The sequence below is a fragment of the Triticum aestivum genome, chromosome 3B (assembly GCF_018294505.1).
Source record: "Triticum aestivum cultivar Chinese Spring chromosome 3B, IWGSC CS RefSeq v2.1, whole genome shotgun sequence".
Lineage (NCBI taxonomy): Eukaryota > Viridiplantae > Streptophyta > Magnoliopsida > Poales > Poaceae > Triticum > Triticum aestivum.
This window is the reverse complement of record NC_057801.1, coordinates 159,196,719-159,204,774: the sequence shown is the minus strand read 5'-3', so window position 1 is coordinate 159,204,774 and position 8,056 is coordinate 159,196,719.

The window sequence follows — 8,056 nt, the reverse complement described above, 5'->3', positions numbered from 1 at the left end:
CCAACTAGACGTAGGCCTTACCTTCACCGTAAGGGGCCGAACTAGTATAAAACCTCTCGTGTCCTTTGTCCCGATTAACCCCTTCAAGCTTCCTAGTTGCGATGGCTCCACAAGTAAGTCCTTTCATGAGGACATCTGACGTGACAATTCCACGACAACCCCTGTTTTAACAGAGGCAAAAAAGGAAACAATTTCTTGCCGATAAAGGAGGATGAAACAAACAGTGACAAAAAGAAGCATCTAACTTATTTTGGTGGAAAACAAAGTAGGATAGTAGAATTTCCAAAATGGTTGCATTGATTCATATTAACAGAGACTTTCTCTTAAAATAACATTCGTTAAAAATTGTAATTTACTTTTAATAGTGGCATTGCTTCAATTTTCCGGTGGCATTCTTAGATTAACAACAACAAAATAGTTGTATGGGACATCGGACATGGGACATGCCAGCACCATGTGCGTCCACACGTATAAATGGGTGATGCAGAATATGTAGCCAAGCAGCATATCTGCATTGGTCCCATATTTGTTCTCTTTGAACCTTTTTCCTATGTGAGGGTAGCAAATCTAGTTGTGCACAAACCACCCGACCCCCCAGTTTCGGCTTACCCCCCTTTTTCCCTTTTCGACCAACAAAGCGGCTGGATAGCCAGTCTATACTACTTTCCCTCACTCCTTTATGTTGGAAATATGCCCTAGAGGCAATAATAAAATGGTTATTATTATATTTCCTTGTTCATGATAATCGTTTGTTGTTCATGCTATAATTGTATTAACCGGAAACTGTAATACATGTGTGAATATATAGACCACAACATGTCCCTAGTGAGCCTCTAGTTGACTAGCTCGTTGATCAATAGATGGTTATGGTTTCCTGACCATGGACATTGGATGTCATTGATAACGGGATCACATCATTAGGAGAATGATGTGATGGACAAGACCCAATCCTAAGCATAGCACAAGATCGTGTAGTTCGTCTGCTAAGAGCTTTTCTAATGTCAAGTATAACTTCGTTAGACCATGAGATTGTGCAACTCCCAGATACCGTAGGAATGCTTTGGGTGTACCAAACGTCACAAAGTAACTGGGTGGCTACAGAGGTACACTATAGTATCTCTGAAAGTGTCTGTTGGGTTGGCTCGAATCGAGGCTGGGATTTGTCACTCCGTATGACGGAGATGTATCTCTGGGCCCACTTGGTAATGCATCATCATAATGAGCTCAATGTGACTAAGGAGTTAGTCACGGGATCATGCATTACGGAACAAGTAAATAGAATTGCCAGTAATGAGATTGAATGAGGTATTGGGATACCGACGATCGAATCTCAGGCAAGTAACATACTGATTGACAAAGGGAATTTTATACGGGATTGATTGAATCCCCGACATCGTGGTTCATCCGATGAGATCATCATGGAACATGTGGGAACCAACATGGGTATCCAGAGTCCGTTGTTGGTTATTGGCCGGAGAGATGTCTCGGTCATGTTTGCATGATTCCCGAACTCGTAGGGTCTACACACTTAAGGTTCGGTGACGCTAGAGTTGTTATGGGAATTAGTATGTGGTTACCGAATGTTGTTCGGAGTCTCGCATGAGATCTCGGACATCACGAGGAGTTCCGGAATGGTCCGAAGATAAAGATTTATATATGGGAAGTCCTTATTCGGTCACCGGAAGTGTTTGGGGGTTTATCAGTATTGTACCGGGACCACTAAAAGGGTATCGGGGGTCAATCGGGAGGGTCCACCTGCCCCGGGGGGCCCTATGGGCTAAATATGGAGGGGAACCAGCCCCTAGGTGGGCTGAGTGCCAAACTCCCCTAGGGCCCATGCACCTAGGGTTTGGGGGAAACCCTAAAGGGGGCGCCCCCCTTGGTTTGGGGGGCAAGCCTCCCCCTTGGCCGCCGCCCCCCCTCTAGATCCATATGGAGGGGGCCGACCCCACTCTCCCTTTCCCCTATAAATAGTGGGGAGGTGGGAGGGCTGCCACACCCTTCCCCTGGCGCAACCCTTCCACTCTCCAACACCTCCTCCTCCTCCGTAGTGCTTGGCGAAGCCTTGCCGGAGAACTGCAAGCTCCACCACCACGCCGTCGTGCTGTCGGAGCTCTCCCTCAAATTCTCCTCTCCCCTTGCTGGATCAAGAAGGAGGAGACGTCCCCGGGTTGTACGTGTGTTGAACACGGAGGCGCCGTCCGTTCGGCGTTAGATCGGATCTTCCACGATTTGAATCGTCGCGAGGACGACTACATCATCCGTGTTCTAGTAACGCTTCCGCTTAGCAATATTCAAAGGTATGAAGATTCACATCCTCTATCTCTCTCTCTCTCTCTCTCTCTCTCTCTTGTTGCTATAATCTCCTAGATTGATCTTGGTGATACGTAGGAAAATTTTGAATTATTGCTACATTCCCCAACAGTGCATCATGAGCCAAGTTTATGCGGAGATTCTATGCACGAATAGGACACACGTAGTTGTGGGCGTTGGTTTGTTCAATATGCTTACCATTACTAGTCTTATCTTGATTTGGCGGCATCATGGGATTAAGCGGCCTGGACTGACCTTACACGTACGCTTATGTGAGACAGGTTCCACCGACTGACATGCACTTGTTTTATAAGGTGGCTAACGGGTGTCTATCTCTCCCACTTTAGTTGGATTGGATTCGATGAAAACGGTCCTTATGAAGGGTAAATAGCAATTGGCATATCACTGTTGTGGCTTTTGTGTAGGTAAGAAACGTTCTTGCTAGTAACCCGTAGTAGCCAGGTAAAACATGCAACAACAATTAGAGGACGTCTAACTTGTTTTTGCAGGGTATGCTATGTGATGTGATATGGCCAAAAAATGTGATGAATGATATATGTGATGTATGAGACTGATCATGTTCTTGAAATAGGAATCACGACTGGCATGTCAATGAGTATGACAACTGGCAGGAGCCATAGGAGTTGTCTTAATTTATTATATGACCTGCGTGTCATGGAAAACACCATGTAATTACTTTACTTTATTGCTAACCATTAGCCATAGTAGTAGAAGTAATAGTTGGCGAGACAACTTCATGAAGACACGATGATGGAAATCATGATGATGGAGATCATGGTGTCATGCCGGTGACAAAGGTGATCATGCCGCGCTTCAAGATGGAGATCAAAGGCGCAAGATGATATTGTCCATATCATGTCACTTTATAATTTGCATGTGATGTTTGTCATGTTTACATCTTATTTGCTTAGAACGACGGTAGCCTAAATAAGATGATCCCTCACTAAAAATTTCAAGAAAGTGTTCTCCCTAACTGTGAACCATTGCGAAAGTTTGTTGTTTCGAAGCACCACGTGATGATCGGGTGTGATAGATTCGAACGTTCGCATACAACGGGTGTAAGCCAGATTTACACATGAAAAACACTTAGGTTGACTTGACGAGCCTAGCATGTACAGACATGGCCTCGAAACACAAGAGACCGAAAGATCGAACACGAGTCGTATAGTAGATACGATCAACATGAAGATGTTCACCGATGATGACTAGTCCATCTCACGTGATGATTGGACACGTCCTAGTTGACTCGGATCATGTATCACTTAGATGACTAGAGGGATGTCTATTTGAGTGGGAGTTCATTAAATAATTTGATTAGATGAACTTAATTATCATGAACATAGTCTAAAATATATTTGCAATATGTCTTGAAGATCAAATGGCCCACGCTAATGTTGCCCTCAACTTCAACGCGTTCCTAGAGAAAACCAAGCTGAAAGACGATGGTAGCAACTATACAGATTGGATCCGAAACTTGAGGATCATCCCCATAGCTGCCAAGAAAGCCTATGTCCTAGAAGCACCCATTTTCCCAGCAACTCAAGATGTTATGAACGCCTGGTAGTCGCGTAGTGATGATTATTCCCTGGTTCAGTGCAGCATGCTTTACAGCTTAGAACCGGTGCTCCAAAAGCGTTTTGAGTAGCATGGAGCATATGAGATGTTCCAAGAGCTGAAAATGGTTTTCCAAGCTCATGCCCGGGTCGAGAGATATGAAGTCTCCGACAAGTTCTACAGTTGTAAGATGGAGGAAAACAGTTCTGTCAGTGAGCATATGCTCACTATGTCCGGGTTGCACAACCGTTTATCGCAGTTGGGAGTTAATCTCCCAGATGACTCGGTCATTGACAGGATCCTCCAGTTGCTCCCACCTAGCTACAAGAGCTTTATGATGAAATACAATATGCAAGGGATGGAGAAGTCCATTCCTGAGTTATATTCAATGCTGAAATCAGCGGAGGAGGAAATCAAAAAGGAACATCAAGTGTTGATGGTGAATAAAACCACTAGTTTCAAGAAAGGCAAGGGTAAAAAGAACTTCAAGAAGGACGGCAAGGGAGTTGCCGCGCCCGGTAAATCAGTTGCCGGGAAGAAGCCAAACAATGGACCCAAGCCTGAGACTCGGTGCTTTTATTGCAAGGGAAATGGTCACTGGAAGCAGAACTGCCCCAAGTACTTAGTGGATAAGAAGGCCGACAACACCAAAGGTATATGTGATATACATGTTATTGATGTGTACCTTACCAGTGCTTGTAGTAGCTCCTGGGTATTTGATACCGGTGCGGTTGCTCATATTTGTAACTCAAAACAGGAGTTGCAGAATAAGCGGAGACTGGCGAAGGACGAGGTGACGATGCGCGTCGGGAATGGTTCCAAGGTCGATGTGATCGCCTTCGGCACGCTACCTCTACATTTACCTATGGGATTAGTTTTAAACCTTAATAATTGTTATTTAGTGTCAGCTTTGAGCATGGACATTGTATCTGGATCTCATGTAGTGCAAGATGGCTACTCATTTAAATTCGAGAATAATGGTTGTTCTATTTATATGAGAGATATGTTTTATGCTCATGCCCCGCTGGTCAATAGTTTATTCTTATTGAATCTCGAATGTGATGTTACACATATTCATAGTGTGAATACTAAAAGATGTAAGGTTAATAATGATAGTCCCACATACTTGTGGCACTGCCACCTTGGTCACATTGGTGTCAAACGCATGAAGAAACTCCATGCAGATGGACTTTTGGAGTCTCTTGATTATGAATCATTTGACACATCCGAACCATGCCTCATGGGCAAGATGACCAAGACTCCGTTCTCTGGAACAACGGAGCGAGCAACCAACTTGTTGGAAATAATACATACTGATGTGTGTGGTCCAATGAGCGTTGAGGCTCACGGTGGCTATCGTTATGTTCTCACCCTCTCTAATGACTTAAGTAGATATGGGTATGTCTATTTAATGAAACACAAGTCTGAGACGTTTGAAAAGTTCAAGGAATTTTAGAGTGAGGTGGATAATCAATGTGACAGGAAAATAAAGTTCCTACGATCAGATCATGGAGGAGAATCTTTGAGTCATGAGTTTGGTACACACTTAAGGAAATGTGGAATTGTTTCACAACTCACACCGCCTAGAACACCTCAACGTAATGGTGTGTCCGAACGTCGTAATCGCACTATCATTTTGGGTTTATGCTTTAGAGACAACCACATTCACTTTAAATAGGGCACCGTCTAAATCTGTTGAGATGACACCGTATGAATTATGGTTTGGGAAGAAATCTAAGCTGTCGTTTCTAAAAGTTTGGGGATGCGATGCTTATGTCAAGAAACTTCAACCTGAAAAGCTTGAACCCAAGTCGGAAAAATGTGTCTTCATAGGATACCCTAAGGAAACCATTGGGTATACCTTCTACCTCAGATCCGAAGGCAAGATCTTTGTTGCCAAGAACGGATCCTTTCTGGAGAAAGAGTTTCTCTCAAAAGAAGTAAGTGGGAGGAAAGTCGAACTTGATGAAGTACTGCCTCTTGAACCGGAAAGTAGCGCAGCTCAAGAAGATGTTTCTGTGGTGCCTACACTGACTAGATAGGAAGTTAATGATGATGATCAAGTAACTTCAAATCAAGTTGCTACTGAACTTCGTAGGTCCACAAGGACACATTCCACACCAGAAAGGTATGGCAACCCTGTCCTGGAAATCATGTTGTTAGACAACGGTTAACCTTCAAACTATGAAGAAGCGATGGCGGGCCCAAATTCCAACAAATGGCTTGAAGCCATGACATCCGAGATAGGATCCATGTATGTGAAAAAAGTATGGACTTTGATGGACTTGCCCGATGACCGATGAGCCAAAGAAAATAAATGGATCTTTAAGAAGAAGACTGATGCGGATGGTAATGTGACCATCTATAAAGCTCGGCTTGTCGCTAAGGGTTATCGACAAGTTCAAGGGGTTGACTACGATGAGACCTTCTCACCCGTAGCGAAGCTGAAGTCCGTCTGAATCATGTTAGCAGTTGCCGCATTCTATGATTATGAGATATGGCAAATGGACATCAAAACGGCATTCCTTAACGGTTTCCTTAAGGAAGAATTGTATATGATGCAGCCAGAAGGCTTTGTCGATCCTAAGAATGCTAACAAGGTGTGCAAGCTCGAGTGCTCCATCTATGGGCTGGTGCAAGCATCTCAGAGTTGGAACATTTGCTTTGATGAAATGATCAAAGCGTTTGGGTTTATGCAGACTTATGGAGAAGCATGCATTTACAAGAAAGTGAGTGGGAGCTCTGTAGAATTTCTCATATTATATGTGGATGACATACTATTGATGGGAAATGATATAGAACTTTTGGATAGCATAAAGGCCTACTTGAATAAGTGTTTTTCAATGAAGTACCTTGGAGAAGTTGCTTACATATTAGGCATCAAGATCTATAGATATAGATCGAGACGCCTCATCGGTCTTTCACAAAGCATATACCTTGATAAGATATTGAAGAAGTTCAATATGGATCAGTCCAAGAAGGGGTTCTTGCCTGTTTTCAAGGTGTGAAATTGAGCACGACTCAATGCCCGACCTCGGCAGTAGATAGAGAAAAGATGAGTGTCATCCCCTATGCCTCTGCCATAGGGTCTATTATGTATGCCATGCTGTGTACCAGACCTGATGTAAACCTTGCCGTAAGTTTGGTGGGAAGGTACCAAAGTATTCCCGGCATGGAACACTGGACATCGGTCAAGAATATCCGGAAGTACCTGAAAAGGACTAAGAATATGTTTCTCGTTTATGGAGGTGATGAAGAGCTCGTCGTAAAGGGTTACATTGATGCGTGCTTCGACACCGATCTGGATGACTCCAAGTCACAAACCGGATACATGTATATTTTGAATGGTGGGGCAGTCAGCTGGTGCAGTTGCAAGCAAAGCGTCATGGCGGGATCTACATGTGAAGTAGAGTACATGGCAGCCTCGGAGGCAGCACATGAAGCAATCTGGATGAAGGAGTTCATTACCGACCTAGGAGTTATTCCCAATGCGTCTGGCCCGATGACTCTCTTCTATGACAACACTTGAGCTATTACCCTTGCCAAGGAGCCCAGGTTTCACAAGAAGACCAGGCATATCAAGCATCGCTTCAACTCCATTCGTGAAAATGTTCAAGATGGAGACATATATATTTGTAAGGTGCATACATATCTGAATGTCGTAGATCCGTTGACTAAACCTCTTCCATGAGCAAACCATGATCAACACCAGAACTCTATGGGTGTTCGATGCATCACAATGTAACTAGATTATTGACTCTAGTGCAAGTGGGAGACTGTTGGAAATATGCCCTAGAGGCAATAATAAAATGGTTATTATTATATTTCCTTGTTCATGATAATTGTCTGTTGTTCATGCTATAATTGTATTAATCAGAAACCGTAATACATGTGTGAATATATAGACCACAACATGTCCCTAGTGATCCTCTAGTTGACTAGCTCGTTGATCAATAGATGGTTATGGTTTCCTGACCATGCACATTAGATGTCATTGACAACGGGATCACATCATTAGGAGAATGATGTGATGGACAAGAGCCAATCCTAAGCATAGCACAGGATCGTGTAGTTTGTTCGCTAAGAGCTTTTCTAATGTCAAGTATCATTTCCTTAGACCACGAGATTGTGCAACTCCTAGATACCGTAGGAATGCTTTGGGTGTACC